Here is a 19,594-nt window from a genome sequence, read left to right as displayed (position 1 = left end):
CAGCGCAAGCAGAAGTTTTTGCAAGTTCCAAAAATTCAGGCATTCGTATGACTCTTTAGATGCCAGAAACGTTTAAGACGGGCCCGCAAGTTCACGCTGGAAGAGATACCTTTCACTGATTTACCGTTCAACCGGTTCAACCCAGAACCATAGGATTTGGTCTGTAGACACCCTAGGCTCCTATATAGAGGGGAAAGTGGGGGCTCAAGCCCCCCCCCCCCCCCTTTGGAAATGAGAACTTCCTCTTCCTTTTAATACTTTTTTCTTTTTAAAAATGTATAAACATTTTTTCTCCAGCCATTAATGAATTAGTTATCAAAAATGTTAAATTTTATTAGCTTTAATCCGAACTAAAGTCGGTTTCTATGGGGAAAATATCAGAGACCTCCCCCTTTAAATTTTGCATATGGGCGCCCTTGGTAGACACTCAAGCACCTTAGAAATTGTTAGATATCGCCAACATCCGAAGTCTGGCTTGGTCTGAGATGGAATCAGGACATGCGACAAAAAATCTCTAGTTTTTTGTGGGCTGTAAAATGAATCAAAAAGTGAACCAGAAGGACATTTTAGAAGTTATTGTACTTCTGTGGGCCTAAGAGCACTTCGCATTGTAGACTGGACATTTCAATAAGCAGTTGCATCTGTGTATTACTGCAAAAGGCTGCTAGTTTGAAACCAATTAAATTTAATGATTGCTAAAGGTCTTCTCACATTATTATTTTTTGTGTTTTTTTAGTTTATTTATTTTTAATAATGTTTCTTGGAAAATTGCTTGCCCGGGTTTTTTTTTCGCACCCTGTACATTTGGTTCGCAGTCAACAGAAACATAGTTTTGTGATTAAAGTTATGCTTGTTTGTTTTATGAAGAAGGAAAATAAATTCTTCACTAAGGTTATTGGTTTAAACTTTTTTGTAAAAAGTGTTATTAAACATTATTTGATCTATATGCAAATTGTATTGTCATACAACAACTTGTATTACGTTAGACAGCATTTTAACATAAAACGGGAAGGGGGGGGAGGGAATTGCATTAGAATTTAAGCGTGAGAAATTTCTAATCACTTTTTGCTGAAAATTTCAATTAAAACCCTGAAAAGCTGAAAGAATTCTTTTTTTTTTTTTTTCAATTTTTCCGAAGTAAAAATTTATTTCTTCGAAAAAAAAAAACGGTTTTTTTCCGTTTTTTTCGGAAATTTTCCGGTTTTTTTCCAACTGTTTTCATCTCTGATAGCGATGCAAGCTTCCACACGTCAGTGATGCTTTACACAACATTATCTAGCTCCTGTTGGGGTAATTTATACCATTCTTGTTTCAGTCTCGGATAGGGGTGTCCTCAGGCCCGGACTGGCTCCTTCTGGGGTGGTCGGCTAGGTGCTAGAAAGGGGCCCCGGCCTCCTGGTACGGAGGTTCCTGGGGCCCTTTCCTGCGAAAATGTGAGAAAGTTATTGTTTCAAAAATTGCTTTTTCTTTTTGGACATGTTAAATAATAAAACTAAAGTTAAATTTATGTATAAAAAACATGTGTTTGAAGTTTTACCTGACTTACCCTTTAGCAGAAGGAAATTTCATACCATTTTTACAAAATCTATTAAAGGTGCGTTATTTTATTTATCATTATTTCTGCATTGAACGTTTTTTTTCTTTATTATTATTATTTTTTTTTAATTTTATTTACCTTGTAAGCGGAGACTATGTGGAGAAGGATTATGATGCAGGGCCAGGGTTGGAAAGATTTTTCCCACAACCGGTACCGTCCTGGAAAATACTATTGTTTTTCCCGCACGGGAAAACTTATTTGATTATTAAAAATATAAATTCAAAACAATTTTTGAAAATCAGATGTAAAATTCTCCATTTTTAGGCCTAATGGGGGGGGGAGGGGTAGCTTAGTCTCTAAGAGGGAGCCTCTTATCCTCTCCGTGGGTGAGCCACTGTTGGAAGGGGCTGAGATTTTTTTTATCACACGCTATTTTAAGCTTAAAGCAATGCCTTAATAGTAGAAAATTATCATACCTTTTTTGCTTCATCTTGTCACTATTTTGTCCCAATGTATCTATCTTTTAATTTCCATAATAAAAATTATAGTTGGCTTGCACGCAAGTAAAATACAAACCTTCAATTATCTTACTATAATGCAGATTGCAGAAGACAAAACCCCACGTGGAATAGTTTTATAGCCAATATCCGGTCGAACCCTATCGGAAAGATTTCCATATGCATTCAATTTTCCCATTTATTTACTGGTTTAAAAGCAAAAGGAGATGGGGCACTTAAGCAATCAACATGAACCCATTGAGTCTTGAACGAGTCATGAAGTTTTTATTTACTCCTATTTTTATTACACCTGCATTTCTCTTTTGTTTGAGTTTTTTTCACACGGTCATCATCCATACCCAAATTCTAAGTTCTTGTCTTATCTCATCTTTTTGATTCTACAAGAACTTGCAGAAACGTGGAGAAACGCACCTTTAGCGGCCTGGATCACAAAAGCTGACATCATTCTCCAAGGGGTCCTAATTTACTCCTGTCACCAGAGTAACTTAACCATGCGTGGAACCAAATTGACAAAGACAGAACTCCTGTGTAGTACCGCCAACACCCCCGGAGGCCTCGGTAGTACACTTGGAGAAAGAAGGAAGGAAAGAAAAGTTGTTGGTTAAATTTTATTTGTTGGAATTTGCAAAAGATAACTTTTTTCAACTTTAGGATTACTCTGGAGATCTGCGTACTCGCAGACTCTGTAATGCGAGGAGGGGGAGGGCACACCTCTTAGGGGCCCATGACCCGAGAAACCAAAGAATCTTTTTAAAAATAAATCGAACACCTAAACACTTCCAGGATCTGATTACTGAATAGGCCAACTAGGCCGTAGCCTAGGACCCTTGATATTTAGGGGCCCTCAAATGGCTGAAACTACTTTAGTTTGCGGCTAAAATTGTTTCAGCCAATGTATAGATTTTGAATACAGGGCTCCCCAAAACTTGAACCTAGAAATATTGAAGCATACAAACACAAACAACAACCACTCTTTTAATTTTTTTTGAGCGGGGGTGGGGGGGGAGGGCAATTCAGTGGGCGGTTAGGGGCGCAGATGATTTTTTGCAAGGAGGCTGAACATTTCTGTTGGGGACCCTTAGGCGATTCCTAAGTTGCCTATTTGTTAATCCGGCCCTGTTTACGGGACAAATTCAGAGAATTTAAAGCCCTACGGGCCCCTAACCTAAAAATAATGTTTGCCCCGGGGCCCTACCTGGCTTTAATTAGGTCCAGTGTGCTATTTGTATAAAACTAGAGATCAAAAGCATCCCAGACAGGGCCTGATTAAGATATAGGAAGGTTCTAAGCAAATATTTTTTGGAGCCACTATGCAGTTAAATCTTACCTTTAGTCATTAGCTAAAATAACTTTAGTCATTGGAGGGCCCCTAAAAAGCAAGGGCCCTAGACCACAGCCTAGTTGGTACATTCAGTAATCAGGCCCTGATCCTGGCAAAACGTATAAGGAAACAGATTGAAATAGTTACAAGGAAATCAAAGAATTGTGAAATCATTTTTTGCTACAAATTCTTTTTTCGCTTCATTTGGGGGCCCTTTCTAGCTTGGGGGCCCTCAGCGATCGCCGACTAGCCGACCTGGCCAGTCCGAGCCTGGGTGTCCTTGTTTATTGGAGGGTGCTGTCGATCAGCAAGACTGCTCCCCAAAGCATCCCAAACATTTTCAATATGGTTCAGGTCTATAGAACGTGCTGGCCATCCGATGGGTTGAATATTTTGAGTGAGCTAGACACCCCTGCATAGCAATTGTTAATGACATGTTGCGTTGCCATTCATGAAAACGAATTTATCGCCCACAGCACCCCAGAACATGAGGCAGTAGAACAATATTAATGTATCACTAGATGTCATAGTCTTGTTTGGAAGCCCACAAGCGACGTACAGCCATTGATCATAATCCTACCCATACCACGACACAGCTTGTAGGATACTGGTCCTTTTATTTTGTGTTTGCCGGCTTGTATACTGCACCACTCTCATGTCAGGTTAGTTTCAGTCCAAAATTAAGACGATAGACTGAACCTGCTTTCATCTGAGAATAGTACACAAGCCCAGCCGACTTCTCCCCAATTGCGATGCTGAAGACATCATTACAAACGAGCAAAACACTGACTTGTAAACAATGGGATGTACAAAACAAGCTGACGGGCTTACAGTCTTACTGTATTCAAACGTCTGGCTACAGTTTTTCGAGATATTTGCTTGTGCTAGTAGCAGCAGGAAACTGCTTTGCTACCTCAGTATCTGTGTTACGCTGCTTCCGTTTCGTTGCTAGCAGTAAGTAACAATCTTCTGCTAACGTCGATCTCTTTTGTTACATTTGCTACACATTCCGTTTATTTGAAATGATTTCCAAACTCTCGAAACCGCCCTGTAGCTGACTTCGAGCTCCCTGTCAACCTAAATTTTTCTGCCCTTCTTCGATGTTGGTAACCACACGACCACTCATAAAATCATCTAAGGGATGTTAGGAAGACATACCGAAAAATACAAGTTCGTCAATTGATTCTTTTCGGTCAAAATTTGCCTTTGAACAACAATGGTCATCACTCACGCGCCCAATCCTTTATATCGCTTATTAGCGCTATCACGTGACCAGCAAAGTCGTGAATCTAAAATTTGCATACTCACAGCACGTCTTACTGTATCCCAAACTTATGCTAATTTTCATATTTCCTTACTTTCCATTTTGTGGTTGCTCACGCTGCTATTGCCTTCCGTCCTTAGCAATTGTCTACTAGTGTATTACTAGAGACCACGAATATGAAAGCGACCTTTCAAACGTACAAAACTGCAGTTTTTCAATGCTCATGAGTCCCTTAGCCCTTACGGTTCTGCAAGTTGGTACAAGTTATTTTGAAACCCGGGGAAAGGGTGCTTTTTGATCCAAAGGGGAGCTTATAATGCGTTTTGAATCTGTTTCTTTTTAATTGACGATTTAAATCTTTGCGAATCAAATAAGATTGCGAAACAATCTTCGGGGGTTGGTGAGCGTTAGCGAGCAGGGGCAGAGCACCCTAGTAAAGTCAAAAATAACAAAATAAGCATATGAATTGTCACAATGTTGTATCAGGGTGATTCCACGTCAACTGACCTAAATTTCTCTAACTCTCCCTACTCAATCATCCCCGAATGGGATGAAATTTTATAGATGTGTAGAGAATTGTCTTTGAAACTAACCAATGCAAATTTTCAGCTTCCGAGATCCGAATCCTGAGTATCTAGGATCTTCAAAATGGTCAAGGTTACGGAAAATTTTATACCATTGGAAGCATGAAATTTTGGGAGCTTAAAGTACATTTGGCTGTTGGTTCGTTCTAGTATTTATGCGAGTTTGAGCTCATAAGATATAAGTCGCACGCATATAAACTCGTGAAAAAAACGCTCTTTTAGACTGAAATCATCATTTTTGAGACTGTTTAAATACTTAAGATGATTGGTTTTCTGACATGAGTCTAAAACTACACCACGTAGAGCATAATTACAGCTCTTGCTCAAAGTTATTGACTTAGGCATTTTAGAGTGATTGACCTAAAACTGTGATTTTTTTTGTTTAAAATTATCAACTTTGAGATCGCGTAATTAAAAAAGTTGATTAGTTTCCATGAGTTTTTACCTGGACCATAAACTACACCGCTCGGACTATAACTACAGCTGTGTCCCAAAGTTCTTGACCCGTCGCGAACAAAGTTACTGACCTCTAAACTTGGACATTTTTTAAAAAATCATTGAATTTGAGACCGTTTCACTTCTAAAGCTAAGAGAAACGAAAGCCATTTTATGTTTTTCTTAGTACTATACTGTGGTGAGTAGTTAATCATATACTTATTTCCGAGGGTTACTTACGGCTTTAGCAGATATCCCTGCCTAAACAAGGCAAAAAGTAGCAGTTTCAATTGACCTTTGCCCTCAAAGCCATAAGTGAGCCACCAAAATATTTATGCTAGCATGTACCTAGCATCAAGTAGAGCCGCTATATAGAGCCACTATATAGATAGGCCGACGCATCAGTTTAAGTTTAGCCATTTTGGATCGGATATTTCATTGTTGCACAGCTAGGGTTACCACAGCAAAGTTTCGGATTTCCCCAAATTTGCCGAAAATGATATTTTATTTAGAACTCACGTGGTGCTAATAATTGCTCGAAGTGAACAATCACCAAACGCGATAACTCGCCAGAAAAGACTACCACTCAAACACGCGCTCCGATCCAAAATGGCAAATCTTAAGCTGATGCGTCGGCTCGTATATATAGGGTCCTTAGTATCAAGTAGTATTCTTATTTAAAAGAATTGGCTTGGTTCACTCATTGCTTTTGAAGCAAAGCAATCATATATTTCGTTCTTTTTTCTCATGACCCTAAACTTTGACCTCCACTCGAAAGCCATCAAGTCAAATTAGAGAGGAAAAAATGCTTCACTTTTTTTTATCACAATACCAGTAAAATATCCTGAAAGTTTCAGGAAAATTGAAGGTGTCAACTATCAGGTCCCCATTCTCACTGTCAAGCTTAAAAAAAATGACTCTTAAGCAGATATGTAAAACGTTTATGTTCTACCTTTGACCGCAAATACACTTTTTATAAGTGTTAGTGTTAGTTTTTACCTCTAAAACTTGTAAATCGGACGTTAAGAAACAAATTGTAAAGCAAATTGCAGGTACTCGTTTCATGGGTACATGAAGACATTCTTCAGTGCAAATAGCTGCCCTATCTGCGACGTACATTGCACACTTCAAGTTAACATCTCTTTGCTGCTCGAATTCTGCTGGGGAGGGGGGGGGGTGAATTTGGTGGCCCCTAAACGTCTTACTTACTGTATCATATTTATTAGTCTAGTTACCTCCCCATAGCCGGAGCTAAGGCAGAATAGCAAGCAAATATCGAATTGCTTATTTAGAGCATCCAGAGACTGCAGTTTTGCTCGTGCTTATGCTTGGCCTCGTCAGTCTGGAATAATAAGTCGTGCTAAAATATACTTAGCTGCCAGTGTGATGATAGAATCAATTTGTTTATGAGGTTTCTTGCTTCAGCTGTGTTATTATTCCAGACTGACAAACCTGTGTGAAATTGCAGTCTATGGCTGCTGTAAGGAGCTATTCGGTATTTTCTTTTATTTTGCATCTGTCAATGTAGACAAGGCACACACAGCTGGATTGGGGAAAAAATAGTTTGATTTAAAATTATTTTTAAATATGAAGAACAATAGAATGTTTTCGCACAGAGTGCTCAGAAAAAACAATTAGTTTACAAAAAAAAAAAAAAATTATTTGAATTTTGACATTTTGAATTCAAATTATGTTTTTCGCAATCACGAGTGCGTGTATGTAGGCGTGTTTATGCGTGTGTGGGGGTATGTGTGTTTGTGTGTGGAGGTATGTGTATGTGTGTGTAGGCATGTGTGTTTGTATCTGTGTGCTGGCATAAGTGTGTGGGTAGTTGTGTGTATAAATGTGTGGGGGGGGGTATGTGTCTGTGTGCAGGCATGAATGTGTGGGTAGTTGTGTGTATGTGTGTGTATGTTTTTGTGTGTGTGTGTATGCGTAGGTGTCTGCATGTATGCGTGTGTATATGTGTTTGTGTATGTGTGGGTATGTGTTTGTGTGTGTGTGTGTGCATGTGTTTGTGTGTGCGTGCGTGTGTGTAGTTGTGTACGTATGCGCGTGTGTGTAGCACATGGATGCAACCCAGAGACGGTTTTCGCTATAGGAGCAGCATCGTGAGGAGCCGATCGACGGTGATGGTGCGGAGGGTGGCGGTGGGAAAATAAAATGATAGGACGCCAAAAAGTCAAGTGAGAACAATAAGCAATCGTGATTGCTCAAAAAAAAAAAAAAAAGAAAGAAAGAAAGAAAGAAATACTGTTAACGCAAAAGTGCGAAAGGTACGATATATTTTCCTTATGGTGTGACAAAGTTGAATGGAATCGAACTTGAATTTTTACACAAAATCTCAAAGCAACTAAAGGTATTAAGTTCTTTCACTGCTTTTCTTCCGAAGCAAGTCCCTTTTCGTCAAATTGTCCGACTTTTATCTTTCTTCGTAATGGGTCAAACGTACACATAAATATCACTTCATAGGAAAAGAAGAAAACGCTTCAACTAATAGGCCAACATGGGGAAGATAGCCGTTTTCTAAACAGCTATTTGATTATGATGCGTTGAAGGGCTTCCCGTTTAAGCTTTTGCACTCCCATTTGAGCGTACAAGAAATAAGGAACCACTCCACTTTCTATACTCTCGCCGTCGGAAATCATGCTGAAATAATAATTAACCCCTCCCTTCATAAAAGATAGGCAGAGATTACAATAAAAAGGTAAGTAAATTAAAATTTACATTTTAAGTAAGAATATTATTATATTATTATTACTATTATTATCATTATTATTAGCTTTTTAATGTTATTATTATTTCATTGCTTATTACATCTGCGTACAGAGTATTATTTAGAATATTGACTTGATGCACGTTGGGTATATCCAATACATTTCGAAATTTTTGTAAAAGAATTTTTTAGTATGAAAAAATAAAAAATATGTGAAAGTGTTGAAGTTATCAATTGATGGGAAAAATGCTAATGGTGTAACAAGAAATTTTATTTTGATGTGTAACAGTAGACACCAAAATTTGAAGAATCAAAATGTAAATGTGCATCAACTTTTCCCGGTCTCTTTTAGAATAATATATTTTTTTTTTGTATGTTTTTGAAGAAAATGAGAGTTGAATCAGGGGAGGAAAAGAAAAATACTCGTGTAAATGAATTGCATAATTCAGGTTATACATTTTCTTTATAGTAAATTCAATCATGTATTAGTATTTTCAAAAGCATTTTATTTTGCCTAATGTCTTCTATTTTATTCGTTTTAACTCAAAAAAAAAAAGCGAGAGAGAGAGAGAAAAAAAAGGAAAAAAAGAGAGAGAGAGAGAGATAGAATGAGTGAGTGAAAAAAGAAAATCACGGGACGCCAAGGAAACCAAACGTCAGCAGCCAACAAAAGCAAATCCACCGCCAAGAAAGACGAAAGAAAAAACGCGACTAAGGAACAGTTTGCACGACAGAACAAGTTGGGGTTTTCTGGGCTTTTCACCTCTCTGTATCTCAGCCCCGTGAAAACCCCCGGAGTTGATTTTTGGTATATTTAACTTCTAGTGGCCCCTTACGACATAAACCAAAATACAATCCCCAGGACCATCAGGGGGAGGAGGAATGTATTTTCTTTAATCTGATGCACAAATCAGCTTAGTTGGCTAATAAATAAATAAATTAGAGAGATTTTTTAAATTTATACCAAAAACGCGACTCCAAAAAGTGGTCAAAATCGAGTTTTTGAAAAAAAATCTCCTACATTCAATTTTTTTTTCAAACATGGCATTAGGTGATTAAACGTGAAATAACCCAGATCCGTTACTTGTCTAACCACGATAATTTAGAGAAAACCAAAATATCTTTTCACATGTCTCTTTTACATGATTTTCAAGTGAAAGACAAATCTATGGGTAAAAAGAGGTTTTATTCATAACTAGTGATACCCGCACGGCTTTGCCCGTAATAGAAAATTAAAAGGTCTTTTGGTTCGCCTGTATATTTACAAATAATGTATATTGAATTTTCTCGCCAACTGGCTTGTGCCCATGTTACGGTTCCACGTTATGATAATTTCGTAATTTACTCGTCCATCTTATGATATTTTTGTTCTTAAAATTGGAATAGAAAAAGAACCACATCGAATTTTCAAAAAATCGCTTCGAGGTGCACATTCCCATGCTACGAACTAACTTTGTGCCAAATTTCAAGAAAATCTGCCGAACGGTCTAGGCGCTATGCGCATCACAGAGATCCTGACAGAGATCCTGACAGACATCCTGACGGACAGAGGGACTTTCAGCTTTATTATTAGTAAAGATAAAGAAAAGATAAAGATAAAGATAAAGATAAAGAAGAGAAAAGAAAAAAAAATTTGGAAAAAAAAAATAGAACCGACTTCAAAATTGCTCTAAAAAGTGAAAAATAATTTTATTCTTTAAACACCATCGATAAAACTTTTAAACATAATTTTTGAAGTTGGCGCAAAAGCGAGCCATATAACTCAATTATAAAATTAACCGGGCTCAGTTTCTTCACTACCACATACATTATGCATATGTGAGTAACTATATAAATGCTTCGTTCCTAACTTTGGATGATTTTCTGAAAAAAATATGAACGAAGCATGGTTACATTGTATTTCACTTTCAGTTTTTGCGCCAACTTCAAAAATTATGTTTAAAAGTATTATCGATGGTGTTTAAAGAATAAAATTATTTTTCCCTTTTTAGAGCAATTTTGAAATCGGTTCTATTTTTTTTTCCAAATTTTTTTTATTTCATTCTTTTTTCTATTGCAAATTGGAGCGTAATGTTTTGAATAACGTGTCACAAAATGTTTTCTATTAATGGGGTCGTTTCCAAAATTTTAAAAGTATTTTTTTCTGAACGAGCATGCTTAAAAACATAGAATCTGACCATTTTTAAATAATTTCTTTAAGTTTAATATTTAAAAAAAATTACTTAAATCGACGCTCTTTCATCGTTTAACGCTTCGACCGATGACATCACAACGATGAAATGCCACTCAGTGTTGCCATTCACGATCCAAAATATTTAATTCGCATCTTTACTCACGTCTATTGGCACGATATGGTTGATATCAAGCGTAGAGCGCAATTATAATTCCCTTCTTGATTATCATAACATGGAAATGCGGTAGAAAGATGCGCCTTAGTGCATCATGTGTGACGTCATAAAGACCACGCCTTGTTTGAAGAATCGGACATTTTAAAAAATTAATTAAAAAATAACTGTTGGGAAAATGAAAGTATTTTCTGAGTCCATGTTATTATTATTATTATTTTTTTGCTTATTCTATCAATTTCAGTGACAAAAAGTACTACTTTTGACTGAAGGAAACAACCCCATTGTCATTTTAGTTGATGCTTATTGTTATGTAAAGCTACAAATTATTGTCCCGTTGTCAGAGCTAAGATATAATTGAAAGCAACTACGAACTGCGAAAAGTGGGGGCAAACCTAATCTTACAACGTCGTAATAGTGTAATCAGGATCTGCGTAGCCTTCACAGCGCTGCAAGGTTAAGTTTTCCCGACTAAAGTTACAGCATCCAGAGACTGCAGTTTCGTTCTTATTTGGGGGCTCATCATTGTGGAACAATAGCCATAACCTTGATGAAGGCAATTAACCTCATATAAACGCTGAATGCATCTTCATACTTTTAGCAGAAGTCATACAAATTTCTGTCTAAACCGTAGCTTTGATCCTTATTTTTTCGAGGTGAAGCCGAACCTAGACACCTCCGCTGGTTTTCTAAAGTAATTTCAGTTACACTAGTGAAAACATACTCAGCGTTTATAAGAGCTTATTTCCTGCAGCTCCAATATAACTAGTCCAGACTGATGAGCCCAAACTAAGAGCGAATTAGATGCTGTAAATAAACTGTTCGGTACTGCTTCTTATTGTTATCGGTTCACACGTTACATACTGTTTTTCATTTTTTGGCTTTTTTATTTTTTATTTTTGTGCCAATTGATGTTAATAGTGCATTGCTTCCCTCTACTGTTACTTATCTTGGAACATACTGTAGTTTTGTCATTTCATTTTCATTTTTTGAAGCTTTTTCTACCAGTAAACCTTCTTCAGTTTTTGTAATTTGGAGAATCACAGTATTGGTTTACGCTCTGCCTGTAGTTGACCACAATGAGAATAAACTAGAAAATGCTAGACATAGCATTTTCTAGAATATGCATTAGAATAGATGTTAGAAAAGGCATTCACATATCCTATTCTTAAATAGTATAGGGTTCTGCAGTCAAAAAATGTTTGAGATAAAAAGTAATGTTCCAAAACAGATCGACTTGAAATCGAGAACTTAGAATCTCGAAAGCAAGAATTTGTATGTGTGTGTGTGTTTTGGATGAAGTATGTGATTTTGTCTGTAAGCGAAATTATAACAGGGGGACACGTGTCCGCGTGCCCTCCCCCCCCTGGCCACTGACTAGAGCCATATAAAGGCTATTTTTACACATTCAATGTTGGTGAATGTGTAAAAATAGCCTTTTTGAAGCCTCTTCGCATTTTGCAAGAACTTCTGGTTTATTACTGTATTAGTGTTAATGTTTATTCTGCAGAATAAAAGTTAAACAAAGTAAACCACTTTTGAATATGAAATATTTTGTGATTAAAAAGAAATGTAAAACAAGTGTTTAAAAAGAGACTTGATTAATTAACCTGTTCATGTTGAAGAACTGAAAACCTTCACGAAATTATCAAGAGAAATTCTTATGTACCGTTCTAATTCTACACTAAAACAGAGTTATTAACTTTATTTCATCGTTATTAAGTCACATATTACAACATTATAACAAAAACAGAGACAAATTTGAGACCAAAAACTAATTTATTTGGAGCAATTTGTTGTATTACATTTTTTGAGTTTTATCGGTTATGCAATCACATTTCTGATAGGATGCACTACAAATCGTTCTAAAAAAAGTCTATCTTGATTTTAATTGATCTATTTTTGTCGTCGAAACGTGTGTTTATTGTGGAAAAGGCAGCAAGAAATGGAAAACTAGACAAGAGAACGAGCTTTGAAGAGGCGAAGAAGCAGCAAATTCCGAGTCATTCGACCGGTAGTCAGCAGTAATCATCATCATGAATAAACATCACCAGGCACTACAAGTGAATAGTCGTCATTTTCGTCACTTGGAAGTCATCAACATCAGAGAATAGTCGTCGTAGTTGCCTTGTCGCTATCAGTCAGTCAGTAAAGTCATCAATTCGGTTCCGTAATAAGTCATTGCTAGTATTCACGGCCCATTGGACCTTTGGTGAATGATCAAGTATTCACACAGTCAATAGTTTGGTGATGGATCAAACATTCACATAGTCAGTAGTTTCTGCGATTGATCAAACATTCACATTGTCAATAGTTTGGTGATCAATCAAATATTCACATAGTCAATTGCTTGGTGATTGATCAAATATTCATAGTCAATAGTTTGGTGATCGATCAAATATTCACATAGAAAACAGTTTTGAAATCTATCAAACTTGAACATAGTCAATAATTTGGTAATCAAATATTCATATAGTCAATAGTTTGGTGATCGATCAAACATTTACATAACAGTCACAGTGTCACTATCTTCATAGTAAGCAAACATTTCATCTTTTTCAAATCAACATTAATAATTACATAGATTTTTCAAAATAATCACTTTTCAAGAAATTCATAAGCAAAGGCGTCAACTAATTTAAAAATAAATATGTACAAAATTCTATTTACACTATATACAGTCACAATAAGTTAATATCCATCCATTTTAAGGTATTTTTTTTGTTAACCGCAGGTTTTCTTGGCGGTTTTGGTGGCGGAGTTTGAGTAGCCACAGTGTTTTTGTTATAAATGGGTTTGCAAATTATAAATATAACGTGGAGTTTTTGTCCACTTATTTGTGTAGCCACATTTGTTTTGTGGATGACAGGCTTCGTGAGAAGCACGTTGAGGTGTTTCCTCAAACAATCCAATGCATGAAGTAAAAGTAAGGCCGAGACGCTGTACAAGAATCCCGACACATCGTGGTAACCAATGTAGTCGGTGAGTTTAGCTCCGAAATAGATATAAAGAGCAAGAGTAAGAAATAGACTAACCATCCTCGTCATCTTAGAGGTAGCTAGACTTTAATAGTTCTAAAATAAATCACAATTCAAACAGCAATTCAAAAGAAAGCAATCTTTTTAAGCTTTAATCTATACAGCTTTAAAACAAATGAAACGATTTTGTCAATAATGAGAAGACTTCAATTGTTGTGGCTAATAAAAATTCATTGTTACGTTTGAGGGTTTTCAATATTGTAACATTACAAAAATGTTATTGTTGTAGCTATTGAATTTCAAAAGACAACAATGATTTATAATAATACTACCCGGAGTACAATAAAAATAATAAAAGAAAAAAGCAGAACTTCCACGTGTCTTGCAATTTTTCGAACTATTTTTTTTTTTAATTACGAGGTGTTACGCAAATTTGAGTTTAACTATTAGTATTTTGTTTGTTGTTTACCTATGTTGTTAAACATTATACTAATATTATATTTTAAAGATTTCGTGGGAACAAACTAATGTTTATTTTCAGTAAGTTACAGCCCTATAGCCAGGGCTAAGGCAGAAATACATGAAATACACCGCCAACTCAGTCAATTCCAGCCGAGGACTGCAGTTTCGTGCTTATTAGCACTCATCAGCCCGGCATAGGAATGACTGAGCTGGAGGTGGAAAACCTCTTAAGGATGATAGAGAGAGGTTCTTTCCCTGGCTATAGGGCTGTAACTTACTGAATATACCTGCCTTGCCTTCAATCTTCGAGTTGAACCGAACCATTGCTTCGGTCACTCGTCTGGTCAGTGCTAATTCTTGTACTAGCTACCAGTTTGTTTGGCACTCTTGGCAAACAACTTGTTTGCCATTTAAAGTGTTTCCTTGCTTACTCTAAGGTGCTATTATCATTAAATTAGTGTAAAAAGGAAGTCATGTGAGGTACACATCAGCTCGTTTTGTTTCTTATTCAGCCAGCACAATCTATACTTCTCGTACCAAGATTATTACCAAACCCTGGTACAGCTCTTAACTTTATAATACGACATAGGTAACTTTGTTTTTTAATTTTATTTGTTTCTTCAACACTGTATTAGAGATCAATGTTTTTACAAAAAAAAAAAAAAATAATAATAATAATTTTCACAAATCATCATTATTGGTTTGTCTTCTAAAAAATTTACGATCAATATGTATTTAAAATTTTAAAATGTGATTAAATTTAATCAATTGAATTGCTATGTAGAATTTGAATTTTGAGGAAAATAATTTTTTTTCTTCCCCCAAAATTCTCCAGAAAGGAATTCAAAAATTATGTTTAAAAGCATTATCGATGGTGTTTAAAGAATAAAATTATTTTACACTTTTTAGAGCAATTTTGAAGTCGGTTCTATTTTTTTTTTTTTTTCAAATTTTTTTTATTTCATTCTTTTTAGTGTAAATGTAGGTATTTCAGAAATAGTAAGAAGTTATCATCACGAAACTTCGCCTTTTTTTTCATAAAAATTCCATACTAAAAAAAAAAAAAATTATAAACACGCATTAAACTTTAGGCGATTGGCACTAAAAACTTATCTTTGTTCCTCTCTGGAATTCATGTGTAGTTAATTTAATTATAACCATTTAAATCTTACGTTTTCCCTAACTAGTTTCCATTTCATAACATACAAGTTGCTTGTTATGCAATCCTGTATTTTCTTACTTATCCCTGATCATCTGTTATTGGCGTAGATGATAACGATAAAAATACTACTGTGTAGTTGAGGCAAACCAAATGGTAGCATTGTGAAGGCTAAGCAGATCCTAATCACTGCATCACCTCGCTTCCAGGTTAGGTTTACCCCCTCTATGGCGCAATAGCACTGAAGAAGGGAAGATTTCGATAATTCACATAGGCTTACTATAAATCAGCAGAATTACCAAAATCAAGTTATTTATGCCAAAAATGAGACGTCAGCGCCAGATTCCCGATTATCGAAATATCCCCCTGAAGAAATTTGATGCTTGCTTCAGAAAGGACTTCATTCAAAATTATCACTACAATTACTATTAATGTTACTGTCGTATGGCACCAAACTTTCATAACAATGGGTTTTATATTTAATCATTTAATAGGGAAATTGCATGAAATTTGTTGTTTTTTGCCCATAACTTTTTTTCTAAAGGACAAATATGGTCAAGCAAAGTAATAGGACCTAAGTTGAGCCATCCCCTATCCATTAAAAAAAGAATAATCAAAATCGGTTCACTAGGTGAGACGCTGTGAGCGGACAAACAAACAAAATAAAAACATACATACGGTATGAACTGATAACCGCCTCCTTTTTGAAGTCGGTTAAAAATCCTCAACGAATTAAACGTTTTACAATAAAGACAATTCTCAAAGAAGTCTTCACTGCAATAGCACTGCTTCTGTCAGAAAACCCAATTTACAGAGACGTCGGGGTTCACTTTTTCCGTCCCCCTGGTTTCATGAAGTAATAGTACTTTTTTTGCGAAATCATGATTATTAATAGTAAACATAGTGTTTCTTCATTTCTGTATGCCCTTTTTTACATGCATTTCAAATTGAAAAAAAATGTACGGGAATAAAATCTAATTTTTTTTTTGCAAAAGGAAAGGAAAATCCAAAAAAAAAAAAAAAAGACATTTTTGCAATGAAGAAATTTTTAATTAAGTCTTTACAAACAACACTGCTTTTGTGAAAAAATAGTTTATAGTGATGTCCGTGTCCCAACTTGTTTCTTTCACCTTGGTTTCTTGAACTGACACGTTTCTGCTTAATCATGTTACGCGAATTGCGAACTCAATGTCTCTTTTTTCATGCATGCCCCTTTTTGCATGCTTTTTACATTAAAGAAAAATGCACGCTTCACAAATTTTGTTTTATTTACACACTAGTGGCACCCGCTCGGCTTTGCCCGTAATAGAAAAATTAAAAAGTCTTTTGGTTCGCCTGTATATTTACAAATAATGTATGGTGAATTTGGCTTGTACCCACGTTACAGTTCCACGTTATGATAATTTCGTATCTCGCCAATTGGCATGTGCTCATGTTACGGTTCCACGTTACGATAATTTCGTAATTTATGATAGTTTTTTTCTTAAAATTGGAACAGAAAAAGAACCACATCGAATTTTTGAAAAAATGCTTCCAGGTGCACACCCCCATGCTACAAACTAACTTTGTGCCAAATTTCATGAAAATCGGTCGAACGGTCTATTCGCTATGCGCGTCAAAGACATCCTACAGACATCCTCCGGACAGAGAGACTTTCAGCTTTATTATTAGTAAAGATAAAGAAGAAAGATGAGAGAAAAGAATCCTAAAAAATCAAGGATTTTAGTAATTTTCAATTTTTATTTTGTATACTTGTTTTTCTTTTTTTATTGTTTTCCAACATCTTTCTGTTTTCCTGAACTATGTTTATTCTTCATTTCGCTAAATGTGACAGTTGATTCGTAACAAAAATATTTCGAACATGAAATTTATTGCTAATCTTCTTTACTAATAATAAAGCTGAAAGTCTGGATCTCTGTCTGGATGTCTGTGACGCGCATAACGCCTAGACCATTCGGCCGATTTTCATAAAATTTGGCACACAATTAGTTCGTAGCATAGGGATGTGCACCTCAAAGCGATTTTCGAAAATTCGATTTTGTTCTTTTTCTATTCCAATTTTAAGAAAATTTTGTCGAGCAAATTATCATAACGTGGACGAGTGCAAATTACCATACGTGGTGGACGAGAAAATTATCACAACGTGGAACATGGGTAAGCAAATGAACATAGCGAATTGGCGAGAAATTCACCATCCATTATCTTTATCTTTACTAATAATAAAGCTGAAAGTCTCTCTGTCCGGATCTCTGACTGTCAGGATCTCTGTGACGCGCATAGTGCCTAGACCGTTCGGCCAATTTTAATGAAATTTGGCACAGAATTAGTTTGTAGCATGGGGGTGTGCACCTCGAAGCGATTTTTCGAAAATTCGATTTTGTTCTTTTTCTATTCCAATTTTAAGAGCATTTTCCCGAGCAAAATTATCATAAGATGGACGAGTAAATTACAAAGTTATCATAACGTGGAACCGTAACATGGGCAAGCCAATTGGCGAGAAATTCATTATACATTATTTGTAAATATATAGGCGAACCAAAAGAATTTTAATTTTCTGCTACGGGCAAAGCCTTGCGAGTGCCACTAGTTTGTAAATATACAGGCGAACCAAATGACCTCTTGATTTTCTACTACGGGCAAAGTCGTGCCGGTACCTCTAGTTTATTAATAAGCGGTTTCATTTTTACAGCAAAATGTATTTTATGGTTTTTTTTACAGAAATTTATTGCTTAACGGTTTTCTCTGGGAGGGAATCATGCAATAAACTTTGGCGTTGAGTTCCATTTTGTCTTGTTTTGCTTTTGTTAATTGCTCATTTTGATATTTAAGCTGTCTGCTGTCCATTTTCATTGTTTTTACTGGATGTCTTTACATCTAGAAGCTCACACCTTTGAATTGAAAAAGGGGTGTCTTGAAACCCAGAAACACGTGTATTCTATAATTTGTTTATTTGTGGTAAGCAACGCTGAGTTATTTCCTGTTACAATATAAACTTGTTTATCTGGACTAATTGGGACCAAAGACTATGAGACCCGTCCTTGTCCTTTCTTTGTGTGATTGTGTTGTTGTTTTGTGAATGGTTACCTTGCCTACAACAGAAACGGGTTTTTATGGCATGCGTGTACTGGAAGTCGAACTTACACCAAATTACTGTACAGTTGGAAAAGTGAAGCAGCGCGCCTCAAATTGCCGGCCTAGATGGCACAAGACAACAACAACAACAGATACGGAATTTGAATCTGATGTTGGTCTAGATATCTGAAGTAAAACTGGTTATTAACTACAAGTATAGACAATTTCACTACGAAATTTCATGTTACTACACAACTTTTATTTTGAGTATATTATTGAAAGAAAATATAAAATCTAAGAATTGGGGAGCAAAATACAAACTTATTGGAAATAATCTGGGATCTAGGTGAAACTGGAATGTAGCATCAATCACTCTCACGAAATTATGGATTAGCAGGAATGTAGTTTTCAACATGTCCTTTTGTGCACATGCCCGCACATTTGCTTGAAAATCGCCGTTTACATCAATTTTCTGTTCCTGAACATGATCAGGAAGTAAAGAAATTTGAGGCAAAGTGAAATGGTGAAACATTGACTCTATTTGTAGGGCCATGTGTCTGGTAATAATTTAACTATGCAGTAATACGTATAGTCTGTTCCAGTCATTAAAAAGTTGCCTCTGGAAGATCATAGCATATGATAATACAAGCGATTTTCAAAAATTGGTACCAACTCATAATTTAATATTTTGCTATAAGTCAAAAATTATTATTGTTGCTAGCTGCGTCGTCCGGCTTTGCACGGTCCACCTCGAAAATAAAAGTTATGTCAAGTGACGCGAGTTCAACACTCGACGTTAAATTCCGGTTATCACAAATTTGCCATTTCAACTGCGCTTGCGCGCGGACTTTGCTAATTTCAAAAATCTTGCTAAAGTTAATTACAAGCATTTTAAATTTGTTAATAAATATGAGACAGCAACAGATAAAAATTAGAAATCACAAAGTTTTCTCTGATTTAGTTTTTAGGCCTCGGTAACGATTGAGTTTTGCGTCTTAATTATTAATGGATTTGAAGTCTGATTTTCTATCAAACAAAGGCCATTTTCAGGGCCAAATTTTTAAATACAAAGCCGAACCCTCAACCTAAATGAAAATGTATAATACTAAGCTGTTTACGCCTAACGTAATATATCCGCAAAAGACAGATATCTATACTCATGTTCCAATCATTTTTGAAGTACACAACGTGTTTTACGTTTAT

General features: G+C 35.8%; 2 protein-coding genes across 2 annotated transcripts in view; both read left to right on the top strand.

The window, feature by feature from the left end:
* Positions 1 to 19,594, top strand: part of LOC129221484 (dnaJ homolog subfamily C member 3-like) — an 82,615-nt gene that overhangs the window by 35,440 nt on the left and 27,581 nt on the right. The gene's annotated exons all lie outside the window — the stretch shown is intronic.
* Positions 8,299 to 19,594, top strand: part of LOC129221485 (ocellar opsin-like) — a 102,104-nt gene continuing 90,808 nt past the window's right edge. The window contains exon 1 of the mRNA XM_054855967.1: positions 8,299 to 8,366. The gene's annotated coding sequence lies outside the window, so the exon portion shown is untranslated. The remainder of the gene's footprint in view (positions 8,367 to 19,594) is intronic.

Source organism: Uloborus diversus, chromosome 4 (genome assembly GCF_026930045.1).
Source record: "Uloborus diversus isolate 005 chromosome 4, Udiv.v.3.1, whole genome shotgun sequence".
Lineage (NCBI taxonomy): Eukaryota > Metazoa > Arthropoda > Arachnida > Araneae > Uloboridae > Uloborus > Uloborus diversus.
The sequence above is the reverse complement of the archived record's forward strand: the minus strand, read 5'-3'. Positions and strand labels throughout refer to the sequence as shown.